The sequence below is a fragment of the Erinaceus europaeus genome, chromosome 7, assembly GCF_950295315.1.
Source record: "Erinaceus europaeus chromosome 7, mEriEur2.1, whole genome shotgun sequence".
Lineage (NCBI taxonomy): Eukaryota > Metazoa > Chordata > Mammalia > Eulipotyphla > Erinaceidae > Erinaceus > Erinaceus europaeus.
In genome coordinates, this window is record NC_080168.1 from 43,755,382 (window position 1) to 43,774,381 (window position 19,000).

Here is a 19,000-nt window from a genome sequence, read left to right on the forward strand (position 1 = left end):
ATCTCCTCTCTCTTCTCCCTGGCGCAGCCCCACACTTCCTTTGACCCCACAACCTCTCCAGCTTTTCTGATGTATGACATTCTCACAGGACTGAAGTGGTATCTCACTGTTGCCTTTCTTTGCATTTCTCTGACAATCAAAGTCTTGGAGCATTTTTTCATGTGTTTCATGGCCTTTTGGATTTCTTCTGTAGTGAATATTCTGTCCATGTCCTCTCCCCATTTTTGGATTATTTATTTTGGTTATTTGTTTTCTTGTTGTTGAGTTTGGCAAGCTCTTTAAATATTTTGGCTATTAGCCTCTTGTCTGATGTATGGCATATAAAGATCTTCTCCCATTCTGTGAGGGGTCTCTTGGTTTGGGTAGTGGTTTCTTTTGCTGTGAAGAATCTTTGTAATTTGACATAGTCCCACAGGTTTATGCTTGCCTTAGTCTTCTTTGTAATTGGATTTGTTTCATTGAAGATGTCTTTAAAATTTATGCGGAAAAGAGTTCTGCCAATATTTTCCTCTAAGTATCTGATAGTTTGTGGTCTAACATCCAAGTCCTTGATCCACTTGGAATTTACTTTTGCATTTGGTAAAATATAGTGTATCCATTTCATTCTTCTGCATGTTTTTTCCAAAACCATTTGTTGAAGAGACTCTGCTTTCCCCATTGAATAGTCTGGGCACCTTTGTCAAAGGTTAGATGTCCATAGATGTGAGGGCTTACTTCCAGGTGTCTTTCTTTATTTCTTTTTTTGCCTCCAGGGTTATTGCTGGGGCTTAGTGCCTGCACTACAAATCCACTGCGCCTGGAAGCTATTTTTCCCATTTTGTTGCCCTTGTTGTGCTTGTTGTAGTTATTATTATTGTTGTCATAGCTGTTGTTGTTGGATAGGACAGAGAAAAATTGAGAGAGGAGGGGAAGACATAGAGAGGGAGAGAAAGATAGACACTTGCAGACCTGCTTCACTGCTTGTGAAGCCACCCGCCTGCAGGTTTCGAGCTGGGGGCTCAAACCAGGATCCTTATATTGGCTCTTGCACTTTGTACCATATGCACTTAACTTGCTGCACTACCACCCAGCCCCCGGTGTCTTTCTTTCTCTCTATTTCCCCTGCCCCTCTCAATTTCTTTCTGTCTTACTCAATAAAGTAGAAGGAAAAGAAAAGAAAAGAAGATAAAAGAAGAGAAAAGAAAAAAGGCTGTCAGGAGTGGTGAATTGATATATGTCACTTTCTCCATTTTTTTTTTTTTAATGGAAAAGTTTTGTTTTTTTTTTTGACCAGAGCACTGTTCAGCTCTGGCTTATGGTGATGCAGGGGACTGAACCTGGGGCTTTGGAGCCTCAGGCATGAGTGTTACTTTGCATAAGCATTATGCTATCTACCCGCTGCCTGGAAAAAGAGATTTTTTTATTAGATTCCCAGTTCTTGTTAAATCATGAGCTAAGAATAAATAACATCCCAATTTAAAAACATTCTTAACATTTAAAACAGCCAAGGTCGCCAACAATCTCTTTTAAAGGAACACACACACACGCACACCTAAAAGCATTAAAACTCACTAAGCACAAATGGAAAAAACTCTTCCACTAGGTCACATCATCTTAGTATTTCATTTTCAGATCAAGAGAAGGGCATTATGCCAGGCTTTAAAATTAATTCTCAATATCAAATCTCTGGAAGGACATCTAAAGTTGAATAAAACCCTCATTATCCCAACTCCAGGCTCACTACCCTGAAATTTTCAAAGAGGAGGAACATATTCTCAGGAGAGAGACTAAAAATAGAGTGTACAGGAGATAGCTCCCCCAGTATAAAACACACCGCACTGTGCTTGAGGACTTGGTTCAAGCCCTGACACCACATGTAACCACTGTAGAAGGCCCTGGGGGCAGCTCCATGGATGTGGGGCTGCTGCTATTGTGTCTCCCCTTTCACCTCTCTCTCTGTCTTTCTATTGTTCTCTGTTTGAAGTTGAAAGGAAAAAGAAAACTCTGCCAAGAGTAATGGAACTGTGTAGGCACAATGACCTAGCAGGCAAGTTCACTATCATCACCATCACCATCATCACTGTCATCATCTTCGAGTGGGGAAGAAAACATGATGATTCTGCAAAATACTCTCATGCCTGAAGCTCTGAGGTCACAAGTTCGATCCCCCATAGCACCAGAATAGAGCACTGCGCTCATAAGAAAAAATAATAAATCTTGAGGGGACAGTTAGTTCTTCAAAACATTCAACACAGTTCTCATATGGCTCAGCAAGAGAACTGAACACCTGTGCTTACATTAAAACTTAGACAAGAAAGTTCATAGTAGAATTATTCATAATAGTCTCATAGTCCCCAAAGAGTACAAAACCCAAATATCCACTGAATGGTGAATGGATATGAAAAATATGGTATATCAATACAATGGAATGTTATTCAGTCATGTTATTAACCTATTCAAGCTTAGACAGGGGGCCAGATGTTGGTTCACCTGGTTAAGTGCACATGTTACAATGCAAAAGAACTCAGGTTCGAGCCCCTGGTTCCTACCTGCAGGGGGGAAGCTTTGTGAGTGGTGAAGCAGGTCTTCAGTGAATCTCTGCCTCTCTCCCTCTCTATCACCCCTCCCTTCTCGATTTCTGTCTCTATCCAATAAATAAAGATAATAAATTTTTTTTAAAAAGCTGACACAGTAAGCTATATGATTCATGCTATAGTACAGATTAATCTGGAAAGCAAACTAAAAGAAGAAAAATAGAAAAGGTCCTACATTATATTTCCACTTGTTTGAAATATCTAGAATAGACAAATCAATATAAACAGAAAGTGTTATAGGCTGGTGGGTGCCAGAGTGAACGGTGCAATGACAGTGGCTGTCAACAGTTGGTTCATGGGGTGATGAAAATACTCTGGAGGGAGTCAGGCAGTAGCACAGCAGGTGAAGCGCACATGGCGCAAAGCACAAGGACCGGCATAAGGATCCCAGTTCGAGTCCCCGGCTCCCCACCTGCAGGGGAGTCGCTTCACAGGTGGTGAAGCAGGTCTGCAGGCGTCTTTCCGTCTCTCTTCCTCTCTTATCTCCCCCTTTCTCTCAATTTCTCTCTGTCTCTATCCAATAACAAATAAAAAAATTTAAAAAAGAAAATATTCTAGAATCAGATAATAGGTTGGATAATCTTATTAACATAATAAAAATCACAGAATTGGGCCATTTTAAAGGGTGATTGGGGTTGGGGGGTGGTGACACACCTGGCAGAGCGCACACATTACAGTGCACAAGGATCCAGGCTCAAGCCCTTGGTATCCACATACAGGGGGGAAAGCTTGACTATTGGTGAAACAATGATGCGGGTATCTCTGTCTCTCTCCCTCTGTTCTCTGTCTCTATCCAAAGTAAATATATATTTTAAATAAGGTGAATTGTACCATATAAGAATTTTTTTAATTCCAAAAATGAAAAATGGGGAAGGGGGAACACTGTTCTACAAAAATATCAATAAAGACAAGGAACAGAGTTGGAGAGATAGCTCAGCAGGTAGAGTGCCTGTATTACCATGCAAGCAACCACATGGAAAGTACTACAACAATGGGGGAAGCTCTGGTACTGTGATCTCTCTCTCTCTTTTTCTCTCTCTCTAACAGAATTAAATAAAAATTCCATATCTAACAGAATTTTTTTTTAAAAAAGTGACTCAGAGCAGTGAAACTGTACACGTATGAGGTTCTGGGCCTATAGAAAAATAAAACAAAACGGAAAGACAATCAACTGGCATATACATACACTGAAAGAAAATGAAAGCAAAAGGGGTTATCATGAACCTTGACATTAATATCAAAGCCTAAAGTGTTATCCCTTCTAAAGGGAATAGAATTTTTAGTAAATAAGCCAAATTTTGATTGATTGGACACTGTAAGGCTTTATAAACGGGGGTCAGGTGGTGGTGCCCTCAGCTGAGTGCACATCTTTTTTTTTTTTTTTTTTTGCCTCCAGGGTTATTGCTGGGGCTCAGTGCCTGCACCATGAATCCACTTCTCCTGGAGACTATTTTTTTCCCCTTTTGTTGCCCTTGTTGTTTTAGCCTTGTTGTGGTTATTATTATTGTTGTCGATGTCGTTGTTGGAGAGAACATAGAGAAATGGAGAGCGGAGGGGAGACAGAGAAGGGGAGAGAAAGACACCTGCAGACCTGCTTCACCGCCTGTGAAGCGACTTCCCTTCAGGTGGGGAGCCGCAGGGGAGTGGGGGACTGTAACTGGGATTCTTACACCGGTCCTTGCGCTTTGCGCCACCTGCGCAACCGCCCGACTCCGCCCTTGTTGTTTTATCATTGTTGTAGTTATTACTGTTGTTACTGATGTGCTGTTGTTGGACAGGACAGAGAGAACTGGAGAGAGGAGGGGAAGACAGGGCGGGGAAAAGAAGATAGATGCCTGTAGATCTGCTTCACTGCTTATGAAGTGACGCCCCTGCAGATGGGGAGCCGGGGGCTCGAACAGGGATCCTTATGTTGGTTCTTGCGCTTTTCGACACCTGTGCTTAACCCGCTAAGCTCCCGCCCGACCCCCCTGGGTGCACATCTTTTTTTTTAATATTTATTTATTCATTTATTATTATTGGCTAGAGACAGACATAAATTGAGAGGGGAGATAGGGAGAGAGACAGAAAGACACCTGCAGCCCTGTTTCACTGCTTATGAAGCTTTCCCCCTGCAGATGGGGACCAGGGATTTAAACCCAGGTCCTTGTGCACTGTAATGTGTGCACTTAACCAGGTGTGCCACCGCCTGGCCCCCTGAGTGCACACCTTACCAGGTACAGAGACCTGGGTTTGACTCCCCACTCCCCACCTGCAGGGGGGAAGCTTCACAAGTGGTGAAGCAGGTCTGCAGGTGTCTCTCATTTGATCTCCTCTATCTTCCTACCCCTCTCAAAGTTTCTCTGTCCTATCAAATATAAGAAGGAAAACAAATAAATAAAAGAAGCTATATAAAAGTCACCACACTCAGCACCAAAGTTCTAGTGCCATCACACCAACAACACCCCTCTATGCCCCCCACTGCCCTTTGATGTTCTCTCTGATAGCCACCACAATTTTCACCATCTAAGAGTCAGTTGGCTACCATTACTTATAATAATGCCTGTTTGTTTTAGTTATTTTTATTCCACATAGAACTAAAACCACCTGGTAGCTGTCTTTCACTCCTTGACTTATTTCACTGAACATCATCACCTCCAGCTCCATCCATTCAGTTCCATATGACACCATGTCAACTTTTTAATGGTAGAGTATTATTCCATGGAGGTTATTTCCCATGGGGGGCATAGTGGGTGGTAGTGGGTGGTGGTGAAACTAAATATATTACAGGCAGCTATATTAAATGATATTAGCTGAAATAGTATTTTGTGTTGATTTCTGGGGATAAGTAGTGCTGTGGTAGGTTGAATAATGATTCTCAAAGACAGTCACATCTTAACCCCCCCCCCCCCAGAACCTGTGACTCTTATTAAACAGTTAAAAAGCCTGTGCAGGTATGCTAAGTAAGGGATTTTGAAATGGGGAAACTCTCCTAGATTATTTGGGTGAACCCTAATGTAATCACAGGTATACTTCTAGCCAGGAGGCAGAAAGAGATCTGAAAGCTCTGTGATGATGAAGCCTGGACTGAGTGATGCTGCTGTAAGCCAAGGAATGCAGGTAGCCACCAGGTGAGGTGAGAAGTAGATTTTTCCCCGAGGCCCATAGAAGAAATCAGCTTTGTTGACACTTTAACTTTAGACCCAAATCACTCATTTTGGACTCTGGTCTGCACTGTTATAAGAAAATTAGTTTCTGGGACTATGGAGGTTGCCCAGTGTGCTCTAGAGCACTTGTATGACTGAGGCCCCAGAGGGCTCAGATTTGGCCTCTGGCATCACTAGCCCTGCCAGACCTGACACATGCTCTGGTCTCTCTTATAAATAATAGTAAGGATTTTTTTTTCTTGTCTCCAGGGTTATCGCTGGGGCTCAACTCAGGCATCCAAGTTCGACATCCTCGAGGAAACACTCACGAAAGACATGTCTCTGATATCTGATTACTGTAAAAAATGGCGACTAATCCCTAGCACTGCAAAAATGGTATCATCTGTTTTCCATCTACACCATGCCTCGGCCTCGCGTGAGCTTAATGTGCAGCTTGGCGATACGAGAATCCGGCATGAAGCCCAGCCAGTCTATCTTGGCGTTACTCTCGATCGCACTCTGTCATTTCACAAACATCTCATAAAAACTGCAGCAAAGGTGGGCGCGAGGAATAACATCATTGCAAGACTGGCCAGCTCCTGATGGGGCGCGAGCACTTCCACACTACGATCATCATCTCTGGCATTATGCTATTCCACTGCAGAATACTGTGCCCCAGTATGGTTCTGTAGCCCCCATGTCCACTTGGTCAATTCCAAATTATATTCCTCCATGAGGATAATTTCTGGAACCATCCGTTCCACCCCGGTTCCATGGCTGCCAGTTCTTAGCAACATCGCCCCGCCAGATATTCGTCGGGATGCGGCATCATCTAAGTTCATTTCCCACGTCTACGTTCGACCGGACCTGCCAATCTACGCGGATATCTTCGCCCACCCTGTCCAACGCTTGACGTCTCGTCACCCAATCTGGTCCCCTATGCCTACACTGAACTTCTCTGTTCCAGTCTCTTGGAAACAGAGCTGGCAGTCAGCTGAGGTAAAGAACAAACACCTCATCACAGACCCCTGCAAGCGTCAACCCGGCTTTGACCTAGCACGTTATGATTGGGCTCTCCTCAATCGCTATCGAACAGGCCATGGCCGGTGTGCCACTATGTTCCACCGCTGGGGAGCCAGAGACGACCCGAACTGCCCCTGCGGCTACAGACAGACTATGACCCACATAGTCAACGACTGCCATCTCTCCAGATTCAAAGGAGGTCTCGAAACTTTACATCAGGCTCAACCTGATGCTGTTGACTGGCTACGGAAGAAGGGCAAACGCTAGAAGAAGAAGAAGCTGGGGCTCAGTGCCTACACTACAAATCCACTGCTCCTGGAGGCCATTATTTTTATTTTTTATTATTTTTTTACTAGGACAGAGAGAAACTGAAAGAGGAGGGGAAGACAGAGAGGGGGAGAGAAAGACAGACACCTGCAGACCTGCTTCACTGCTTGCGAAGTGACCCCCCTGCAGGTGAGGAGCCGGGGGCTTGAACCGGGATCCTTGTGCTTTACATTATGTGCACGTAACCTGGTGTACTACACCTTACCCCCTGGAAATTCTTTTCTTTAAATAAAAGTAATTTCTGCTTTTTTTTTACAACACAAAATTTGTGGCAACTTGTTGCAACAGCAAGGAAAGTTAATATGGTGCATAGATAAAACGGAATTTTAAGCTTAAGAAACATCTGTGTACATCAGTACCAACTCCATAATACATGTAAATTACATAATACGTGTAAATTACAGAATTGTAATAACAGAGCTAAAACGGTTCAAATGGCTAAGAATGCACCTCACTGCTAAACACAGCAGTCATCGTTTGAATGCACGATTTTATCTTTTCCTTAGATCATTAGTGGTGTTTTGCAACTATTGTGATATAATCTCATTAACAGCATTCATTATTCCCACCCTGCACTAGTCTGAGAAACATATCTGCTGTGAGTGACATTTTTATATGGTAGCTGATCCTGTATGAACAACAAAGCAGTGAGCATTAGAAGCTGTAAACAATTTTATAATGCTCTTTATAATACCCATCAGAGTTTTTCTCATTAAACTGACCTTTCAGGAATCATTCCAAACTAAGATGGTAGAGTGCTGAAATTCTCTAAAGAAAGTTATGCCAGTGAGATAGGCCATTGAGCACAGGTCTTGCAAATCAGAGGCCTCAGATTTGATGCCTGGCACCTCATAAACTAGAGCTGGGCAGTGCTCTAATCCCCTTCAGTTTTCCCCATCTCTCATGCTCTTCTGTCCTCTCTCCCTCGCTTATAAAAATCAGTAATAAAAAAATTCCTTTTAGAAATCTCTAAAGAGTAGCATGCAAGATAAATTTATAGATTTTTGTTGTTGTTATATTTTGGTTTTCATTTTTGTAATCTGAGCACCACTCAGCTCTGGCTAGTGATGGATGATGTGGGAAATCAAACCTGGGACCTCTCGACTGAAGATGAATTTAGATTCCCCTCACAATCACCATCCCGAATGGATGAGATTTACGATGTCCTGTACAGAGCCAGGTGGCATACCTGAAAGAAACTGAGCTTGACTATTGCTCTCACAGCTTTAGCCAAGCCATCTCTTTATTCGATTATCACTGGGGCTTGAATTCACCGCTTCCAGCAGCCACTTTATTCCTCTTTTTCTACTTTATTTGATAAAAATCCAGAGAAATCCAGAGGGGAGAGGAAGGTAAAGAGAGGGAGAAAGATAAGACACCTGCAGACCTACTTTACCTCTACTGAAGCTTCTCTCCTGCAGGTGTGCGGTGGGGGCATAAACCAGGGTCCTTCTGTATGGTCATGTGTGCACTCAACCAGGTGTGCCACCACCTGGCCCCTCTAAAAGCCATCTCTTTAAAGTGAAACTTCAAATCAGCAAATATCACATATATCTACCAAATGATCTCACTCATAAGTGGAACTTAGCCAAGGACAGAAACGGAAAATAAAAATCAGAAAATTTGGACTGGGTTTGGTATATTTCACCAAAGCAAAGGACTCTGGGGAAGGACAGGGAGAGGTGTCTGGGGAGCCTTGGGGTCCTGTTGTGCAATGGCAGAAAGGATCTAAGTAGAGGTGAGAGTGTTTTGAAGGAGGGTGAGGGGAGGCAGCATAATGGTTATGCAAACAGACTCTCACATTTGAGTCTCAAAAGTTCCAGGTTCAATCCCCTACATGACCATAAACCAAGGCTGAACACTGCTCTGGTTAAAAAACAACAATAACTACTACTAGTAATAATAATACCTATTGGTAGAGATGAGGAATTTCACCCATGTGCAAATGACCCCATCCAAAAATGGGCAGAGGATATGAAAAATTGCTCCAGGTTGCTGATTGTTTGAGAAATGCAAATAAAGACAACATTGAGATACCACCTCACTCCTGTGAGAATGGCATACATCAAAAAGGACAGCAGCAACAAATGCTGGAGAGGATGTGGGGACAGAGGAACCCTTCTGCACTGCTGGTGGGAATGTAAACTGGTCTAGCCTCTCTGGAGAGCAGTCTGGAGAACTCTCACAAGGAGAGACATGGACCTACCATATGACCCAGTAATTCCTCTCTTGGGGATATACCCTAAGGACTCCATAACACCCAACCAAAAAGATCTGTGTACACCTATGTTCATAGCAGCACAATTTGTAATAGCTAAAACCTGGAAGCAACACAGGTGCCCAACAACAGATGAGTGGCTGAGAAAGCTGTGGTATATATACACAATGAACCCACCTTCTCTGACCCACCTTGGACAGAGATAGAAGGAATTATGTTAAGTGAGCTAAGTCAGAAAGATAAAGATTAGTATGGTATGATCCCACTCATCAACAGAAGTTGAGAAAGAAGAACAGAAAGGGAAACTAAAAGCAGGATTTGACTAAATCTGGAGTAGGGAGGGCACCAAAGTAAAAACCCTGGGGTAAGGGTGAGGGTGGATATTCAGCTTCGCGGGGTGGCAGGGGTGGGGTGGGAGGGATGGGACACAGTCTTTTGGTGGTGGGAATGGTGTTTATGTACACTCCTATTAATTTGTAGTCATATAAATCTCTAATTAATATGAGAGGGGAAAATTAATTATATGCCTCAAACTTTTTTTTTTTAATTTTTTATTTAAGAAAGGATTAGTGAACAAAAGCATAAGGTAGGAGGGGTACAACTCCACACAATTCCCAACACCCAATCCCCATAACCCACCCCCTCCCCTGATAGCTTTCCCATTCTCTATCCCTCTGGGAGCATGGACCCAGGGTCGTTGAGGGATGCAGAAGGTAGAAGGTCTGGCTTCTGTAATTGCTTCCCCGCTGAACATGGGCGTTGACTGGTCGGTCCATACCCCCAGTCTGCCTCTCTCTTTCCCTAGTAGGGTGTGACTCTGGGGAAGCTGAGCTCCAGGACACATTGGTGGGGTCTTCAATCCAGGGAAGCCTAGCCAGCATCCTGGTATGCCTCAAACTTTTTAAAGCACAGACTGAGTCTTTTTAATACATAGGCTGAGTCTTTGATATGTTGACTCTCTCAAAAGCCTAGACCAGTGAGAACAGAAGCAACTGGTGGCACAGTTATATACAAATAATGCCAAAGGACATAAATTATGGTGATATTGGGCATTATACAGCAAATACTAACAAAGGGATTTTTCAAAGTTAAACCAATTACCAAGCAATGTGATTATGACAATAACTATTGTCTTCTTGAACGCTAAGAGTAGGAAACTCACATTTCCACTATAGAGCCTTTATTTCTCCCAGTCCTAGAACCTTCGGGTGGGGCACACTTTCCTGCATGCTTCTCTTAATTCATACCCAATAACATTGCATCCGCCGATACCAACCTAATCAATGCAACGAGTACCACCTCAATATGCTTCACTTCATACTGTGTCCAGAGACGTCAGGTGTGGAATAGAACTCTTCAGCTTCATTACTCGAGTGAGACCTTTCCCTTCATAGTATTCTCTAATTCCATTCCAGGTGGTTCACTTCCTAACAAAGTCCCAAAACCTAGATATAGACTGGTCCTGTGAGATAGAGCCTATGTTCACACGTATCCATAAACTAGGGCAAAATATATACCTGAAAGCAAAAGTACATAATAGTCTGCAGTGAGTACCCCCCAACACTTCATCTGCACTATTCCAGCCTTTAGGTCCATGATTGTTCAACAGTTTGTTTGACTTTGTATGTTAACTCTCTTTTCAGCCACCAGGTTCCAGATGCCAGCATGATGCCGACCAGACTTCCCTGGACAGATGACCTCACCAATGTGTCCTGGAGCTCCACTACCCCAGAGACCCACCCTACTAGGGAAAGAGAGGGAGGAGGCTGGGAGTATGGATTGAACTGCCAATGCCCATGTTTAGCAGGGAAGTAATTACAGATGCCAGACCTTCCACTTTCTGCATCCCACAATGACCCTGGGTCCATACTCTCAGAGGGTTAAAGAATAGGAAAGCTATCAGGGGAGGGGATGGATATAGAGGTCTGGTGGTGGGAATTGTGTGGAGTTGTACCCCTCTTGTCCTATGGTTTTGTTAATGTCTTTTTTAAATAAATAAATTAATTTACAAAACAACTACTAGTACTAATAATAATACCTATTGGTAGAGATGAGAAATTGCACCCATGTGTCAGCAACTGTACTGTAATCATTAAGCCCTCCAATAAAATAATAAGTACACTGGAAACAAAAAAAAAGTTGAAAACTCACGTGGTGATGATGAAAAATGGAAGTGTTTTAAATCTTTTTTAATCACACAAACAAGAAGAATGGACAACAGTCACTATGCACAGGTATTTTAGTTACTGGCCAGTTTAGACAATTTTAAAAGTTTTTTTAAAAATGTCTACATGTTTAAAGTTTTTTTTAAATGTCTACATGTTATTCATTACTACATGAATGAATAAAAGTGCCTTTATATTTTCTCTGCAAGCCATACCAAAACAGATCGTAAACCAGAGCTTAGGTTACTCTCCAAACTAACTTTTATTTCCTCTTCTAATTTTATTTAAAATAGATCCTCTCTAGTCACATGTTGCCACCGGCATTTTTCAGTGATGATATCATGGTGTCCTTCTACAAAGCAGGATACATGTTCAACATTTTTTCAATACTATCTCCTCAATGAGAGGATCTGGAAGTGAGACTGTTTTACAGACATCTTTCTTGGGGAGATGAGAAGTTGTAGCCATGTGCCAGCAACTGTACCATAAACCATTAACCTCCAAGTAAAAACAAATTGTTAGGGAGTCGGGCGGTAGCACAGCAGGTTAAGCACAGGTGGCACAAAGCTCAAGGACCGGCATAACGATCCCAGTTTGAGCCCCCGGCTCCCCACCTGCAGGAGGAGTTGCTTCACAAGCGGTGAAGCAGGTCTGCAGGTGTCTATCTTTCTCTCCCCCTCTCTGTCTTCCCCTCCTCTCTCCATTTCTCTCTGTCCTATCCAACAACAACAACATCAATGACAACAACAATAACTATGAAAACAATAAAAAATCAAGGGCAACGAAAGGGAAAATAAGTAAATAAAATTAGATTAAAACTTGAAAAAAAAAAAACCAAATTGTTAGCAGGAAAGAAAAAAGGCTTTACTACAATCTATTATGTTCTTTAACAGTTACTATGGCAAAGATGAAAAGATACCTATGCTATTTCCTGTGATCTACCACTTCCTTGAATAACTTCAACTCACGGTTTTCAAATGGAACAAAGATTTGGTGACGTGTGATTTAACAGCCATTCTATGTATAGCATGTGATGATACCAAAAAATCAAAATAAATGAATGCACAGCTCTGTCCTCGGGAAGCTTAGACAATCACAAAGGTCAAGTCCAACAACAATTACACACAAAGCTTTATGACCAGTTGCAAGTAATTCTGTATAAGTGTGTGGGTATTCAAAGGAGACTGCCACCTAACATTAGGGCTATCTGCGAACTCAGTACTGAAACATGAGGAATCTATACCTATGTTCATAGCAGCACAGCTTGTTATAGCCCAAACCTGGAAGCAACCTAGGTGTCCAACAACAGATGAGCGGCTAAGAAAGTTGTAGTCTCTATACACAATGGAATACTACTCAGCTATTAAGAATGATGGATTCATTTCTTTACCTCATCTTGGATGGAGATTGAAGGAATCATGTTAAGTGACATAAGCCGGAAAGAGGATGAATATAGGATGATCTTACTCGTAAGGCAGAACTTAAGAAACAAGATCAGAAAGGAGAAACACAAAGTAAAACTTGGACTGGTTGGGTGTATTGCACCAAAGTAAAGGACTCTGGGGAAGAAGGGCAGGGATAACGACGGAGGGAAGAGGGGAAGATGGGGGTTTTGGTATACAATGGGGGACCTAATTTGGGGGTGAGAATGTTTTGCAGACACCTTGGTGAGATGAGAAAATGTACCCATGTGCCAACAACTGTACTGTAAACCATTAACCCACCTCCCAATAAAAAAAAATGTAGAAAATAAATAGTACTTAAACACAAACAAGAAGAAAAGAAAGGGGCTGGGTGGTGGTGTACCTGATTGAGTGCACATGCTATAATATTAGCACAAGGACCCAGGTTTAAGTCCCTGGTCCCCACATGGAGGGGGAAAGCTTTGTGAATGGTGAAGCAGTGTTGCAGGTATCTCTCTGTCTCTCTATCACCCCCTTCCCTCTCAGTTTCTGGCTGTCTCTATCCAATTAATAAAGATAATAAAAAATTAAAAAATATATATAAAAGAAAGAAAATGCAGAATTTGATTAGTCTTCAGGGAGAGGAAGAAAATGACATAAGACAAACTTCTAACAAAGTCCCAAAACCTAGATATACACCAGTTTTGGTGAGAGAGAACATATGTTCACACGTATCCATAAACCACTGCAAAATATATACCTGAAAGCAGAAGTACACTAGAGTTTGCAGTGAGTACCCCCCTAACACTTGCTCTCCACTAGTCCAAGCTTTGGGTCCATGATTGCTCAACAATTTGTTTGGCTTTGTATGTTAACTCTCTTTTCAGTCACCAGGTTGCAGATGCCATCAGGATGCCGGCCAGGCTTCCCTGGACTGAAGACCCCACCAATGTGTCCTGGAGCTCCGCTTCCCCAGAGACCCACCTTAATAGGGAAAGAGAGAGGCAGACTAGGGAGTATGGACCGACCAGTCAACGCCCATGTTCAGTGGGGAAGCAATTACAGAAGCCAGACCTTCCACCTTCTGCAACCCACAACGACCCTGGGTCCATGCTCCCAGAGGGATAGAGAATGGGAAAGCTATCAGGGGAGGGGATGGGATATGGAGGTTGGGTGGTGGGAATTGTGTGGAGTTGTACCCCTCCTACCCTATGGTTTTGTTAATTTATCCTTTCTTAAATAAAATTTTTAAAAATGACATAAGAAAGAAAGGGAAGAAGAACAGGTCATGCAAGAGATCAGCCAATAGTGGAGTTGGGCTAAAGAAGAAAGGTACAGGAAAGAAACAGGTAGGAAACTGAAAACAGTTTCTGCAGAATCTGTGAGACCTACATACTAAGTTAAAACTTTAACTTTATTCAGGAAGCAATAAAGACTTACTCAGGGTAACTACAAAAATAATATCAACAGAAGTAGACAAAGACAAAGGCTGGTTTTGTTCTTAGGAGAACTGGAGAGGTGGGAAGAGGGGAGGATCTCATACTTAGCTTCAGATACTAGAAGTCAGCAAATCTTTTCAAATGCAGAAAGAAAAAAAAAGGCAGCACATGAGATGGAGGGAGAGGGAGAGCAAGCCTTAGCACATGGACTGAAGCTAACAGGACATGAGAGAAGCTGTTCAAGTCATTTCCAAATATCCAAAATTCTATGAGAAATTTTAGAGATTTTTGTCAATGTCCAATTCTTTGAGAATCATATAATTACTTATAACCATAGCATATAGACCAATGGCTTATAAAGAAATCCTCTTACCTAGTGGGGGTTGTATTGTTATATGGAAAAATGGGTAATGTTACACACGTACCAACTATTGTATTTACTGTTGAATGTAAAATATTAATTACCCAATAAAGAAATTTTTTAAAAATAAAAGAAATCCTCATTTCTAAAGGCTGCTACATGCTTCTAGTGAAACTGTTTCCTAGAACTAAGCATCTTAGGAGGACAGATGGGATCTTGGAATTTAAATGTGCCAGCCATAATCTTTTTCTCCTCCTCCTCCTCCCTCCTCTTCCTCCCTCTCCCCCTCCACTCCCCCTCCCCTCCTCCTTCTTCTTTTCAATATTTTTATTCTTTTTTTCATCTTTTTTTAAAAAATATTTATTTTATTTATTCCCTTTTGTTGCCCTTGTTGTTTTATTGTTGTAGTTATTATTGTTGTTGTCGTTGTTGGATAGGACAGAGAGAAATGGAGAGAGGAGGGGAAGTCAGAGAGGAGAAAAGATAGACACCTGCAGACCTGCTTCACCGCCTGTGAAGCGACTCCCCTGCAGGTGGGGAGCCAGGGTTCGAAACGGGATCTTTATGCTAGTCCTTGTGCTTTGTGCCACCTGTGCTTAACCCGCTGCGCTACAGCCCAACTCCCTAATGTTTTTATTCTTATTAGGAAAGCACTAATACCAGGTTTACAACTGCTGGTCCTCTGAGGCCCTCTAGTGCTCACAAAACAGACACTTTAGAAATCCAAATGCTGATTTCTGAAACACCTTTACCTAGTAAATTAACAATGGAATTGACTGGCACTCTCTTAAATATAGCATTTTAAGGAAATAAATCATACAGTCAAGATCTAAAAGATTCTATTTTAATTATTTTATTTTGGACTACTCTGAATCAACTTTTAAAAAACATTTATTTCGGGAGTCTGGCGGTAGTGCAGTGGGTTAAATGCAGGTAACGCAAAGTGCAAAGGATCCTGCTTCGAGCCCCCAGCTCCCCACCTGCAGAGGAGTTGCTTCACAAGTGGTGAAGCAGATCTGCAGGTGTCTATCTTTCTCTCCCTCTCTCTGTCTTCCCCTCCTCTCTCCATTTCTCTCTGTCCTATCCAACAGTGATGACATCAATAACAATAAAACAAGGGCAACAAAATGGAATAAATAAATATTTTAAATAAATAAATAAATATATTTTTAAAATATGTATTTCAGGGAATTGAGAGGTGGCGCACCAGGTTAAACACACGTAGTGCAAAGCTCAAGGACCCATAAAAGTATCCCGGTTCAAATCCCGGCTCCCCACCTGTAGGGGGGTCACTTCGCAAGTAGTGAATCAGGTCTTCAAGTGTCTATCTTTCTCTCAACCTCTCTTTTAAAAAAGTTTACTATTTTTATTTATTAGTTGGACAGAGTCAGTCAGAAATTGAGAGGGAACAGGCAGAAGTTGAAAAACAAGATCAGAAGAGAAAAACAAGTAGAACCTGAACTGGAATTGGCATATTGCACTAAAGTAAAAGAGAGTACAGGTCCAGAAAGGATGACAGAGGACCTAGTGGGGGTTGTATTGTCATATGGAAAACTGTGAAATGTTATGCATGTACAAACTACTGTATTTACTATCGAATGTAAAACATTAATTCCCCAATAAATTTAAAAAAAGAAAGAAAAAAAGAAGAAATTGAGAGGGAAGAGGGAGACAGAGAGACACCTGCAGCACTGCATCACCACTTGTGAGGCTTTCCTCCTTCAGGTAGGGACCAAGGGCTTGAACCTGGGTCCTTGTGCACTGCAACATGTGTGTTCAACCAGGTGTGCCACCACCCGACCCCTGTTTCCCCCTCTATCTTCCTCTTCTCTCTCAATTTCTCTCTGTCCTATCCAGTAAATATGCAAAAAAAAAAAAAAAAAAGGAGCCAGGCAGTGATGCAGCGAGTTAAGTGCAGGTGGTGCAAAGTGTGAAGACTGGCATAAGGATCCCAGTTCAACCCCCCAGTTCCCCACCTGCAGGGGGTCCCTTCACAGGCAGTGAAGCAGGTCTGCAGGTGTCTATCTTTCTCTTCCCCTCTCTGTCTTCCACTCCTCTCTCCATTTCTCTCTGTCCTACCCAACAACACTGACAGCATTAACAACAACGACAATAAATAACAAGGGCAACAAAAGGGAAATTAAATAAATAAAAAAAAAGATCTGGGTCTTATCTAAACCCTTTAAAAAAATGGCCTCCAGGAGCAGTGGATTCATAGTGCAGACACAGAGCCCCAGCAATAACCTTGGAGGTGATATATATTTCCTATGAAGTAGAGAAGCCAGAGCACCACTTTGGTACACAGAGCACTGAGGATAGAACCCAGAGCCTCAGACATGCAATGCCTATGCTTTACCCACTGAGTAACTCCTCCAGCTCCAGGCAAAGAAGTCTAAGCAGGGCAAGCAGTGATGCACCTGGTAGAGCACGCACATTACATTACCATGTGCAAGGACCCAGTTCCCAACTGCAGTGGGAAAGCTTCACAACTTGTGTGATGCAGGTGTGGCTCTTATGCTTTTCCTCTCTGACCCCTCTCCCCTCTCAATTTCTGTCTCTATCAGAAAGAGAGCGAAGAAAGAAAGAGGGGAGTGGGTGGGACAGGTCTAACAGTAGCAGGAGATTTATCATGTAGACACCAAGTCCCAGTAATAACCCTGATGGCAATAAAAATAAAGTAAAATGAACCTAAGCAATAACTAATACTAAAAGTTATCTTCGAAATTATCATCTGTGATGGTATCATTCCATTTCACTTTTTAATGTGCTGAATCAGTTAAATTACTAATGCACTATCTATAGCACTCAGCACTGAGAGCTTTAGACAGCACATTATAGATAAGTCTCATATAAGGAGAATCAATCACTTATGTCATTTTTTAAAAAAGAGAAGTTAAAAATCAGCATGCATTATTTCCCTTGGAAATTTATCTTCTGGAATGCCATGCTACTTAAGTAGATGTCATTATAACAGTTGTTCTAGTTATCAATAGTACAACATTCTTTAGCAACATTCTCTTTTTGCCCCACTGTATCAACTGATGAGACATCTTAATATTTAGCAAGCAACTGAGAAATGTTACTGAAGCCTGCGTAGTGATTCAAACACCCCTCTTTTCAGGTATATAGGGGAAAACTCATCCCATAACCACTGTTAACCCTCTGTTCCACTGACTGCTCCTCAGACTCACAAGATTTCTGTCCTCTGAAAAATGGTAGAAAGAGCCCCTTCATCCTCCTCTCCTCTACCTGCATCTCTCTTATGTTCTCCTACAGGTGGGATAGACTTACTTGGGGAAGACCAGAAAAAGGGGTTCTGCAATGCCTAGTTGACCCCTTTTCTCTTTTAGGGTGCAGCCTATCAAGGCCAGTCTCTCTTCCCCAATACAGTTTGTCCAGTTTACAGCCTGGTCCTGACAGGGTGAGGTCTACAAGGTGCCCAGCTGTCTGACTGTGAGTGGGTGGAGGAGTTTAACAGACTAAAAGAATAGCAAGTTATCTTTAAAGCTCATCATACCTGATTTTAATCTCTTAACTTGAGCATATTTTGAAGTATACTATAAATCTGTATAGAATTCATGGACATTTAAGAATATGTGAGTAAATCTTCACTTGTAACTTAGCTTAAGGTCATTTTTTTCCCTTATACTTTCCTGTTTGTTTCCTTTTAATATTTTTTTAGTTGGCTGCAAAAAAAAAAAAAAAAAAAAAAAAAGGAGGGGCTGGGCAGTGGTGCACCCAGTTGAGCATACATTTACCATGTGTAAAGTCCTGAGTCCAAGCCCCTGGTCCCCACCTGCAGGGGGAAGTTTCATGAGCTGTGAAACAGTGCTGCAGGTGTCTTTTTCCCCTCTCTACCTGCCCTCTCTTCAATTTCTGTCTCTATTCAAAATACATAAGGAATTTAAAAAAAATAGTAAATGAAAAGAAAAGAAAAAGGAACTGTAACCAACTTTGATCACTAAGCTAAAAGCCATGTCCATTTGTACTGACTACAGTCCTAGACCATGAATCCACATTGAAATGATTCATTAGATTCTAAAACTATCACACATCTGAGCTGACTCCAACTTCATAGATTATTAAAGCTTATTTTAATAGTGATTTCCCCCCTTTACTATCAAATTGGTTTCTGACAAGGTGGAAAATCACAAAGCCACAAGCCCCACCATAAAATAACGTCAAGTTCTGAGGCAATTGTGTGACATATCAGAACACTGAAGCTTGACCCCTGGCTGGCTCCTCATCCAGAGGGAAGGGCAGAAGCTAAAGACTAGGATAGGCCTGTGTTCAACCTTCCTACAGGAACATATGACCCTCAAATTCTTCATCTGAAATTAGAGATAGCAAACCTTACAGAGTTTTA

General features: G+C 42.0%; 1 protein-coding gene across 4 annotated transcripts in view; it reads right to left on the reverse strand.

Annotated features, from left to right (window-relative positions):
- SLC41A2 (solute carrier family 41 member 2) overlaps positions 1 to 19,000 on the reverse strand; it is a 158,145-nt gene that overhangs the window by 51,368 nt on the left and 87,777 nt on the right. The gene's annotated exons all lie outside the window — the stretch shown is intronic.